Here is a 402-nt window from a genome sequence, read left to right as displayed (position 1 = left end):
CACAGGCTCCACCTTCGGTTTGTTACACAGCACAAGGCTCCAGCGGGTGGGGCTGGGGGTGGAGACGCACACAAGCAGAGAGGAGGCAGAGGTGGGGAGAAGCACATGCAGGATACAGTCAAACAGGGTTGAAGGACCCCCAAAGCGTGGGAGAGACACCCACAGACAAGTGGGGGCGTGGACAGCCGGGCCCAGCAGGGGGCGGGGGGGCGTGAAAAACTGCTCAGCTCCAACTGCACAATAGTTGAAATGGCCTAGCACCCTCACTCAGGGTGTGACTCCCAGGAGTAGACTCCGTGTCCAGACACAGACCTGGGAGAGCCCAGCGCAGCAGCCAGGGGGTGCCCAGAGAAAGCCAGAGAGAACCGCAGGGGCAGGCGGGACCCTCTTCCTCCCACCTCC

The sequence above is a fragment of the Pteropus vampyrus genome, unplaced genomic scaffold (assembly GCF_000151845.1).
Source record: "Pteropus vampyrus isolate Shadow unplaced genomic scaffold, Pvam_2.0 Scaffold145, whole genome shotgun sequence".
Taxonomy (NCBI): domain Eukaryota; kingdom Metazoa; phylum Chordata; class Mammalia; order Chiroptera; family Pteropodidae; genus Pteropus; species Pteropus vampyrus.
This window is presented reverse-complemented; position numbering follows the sequence as displayed.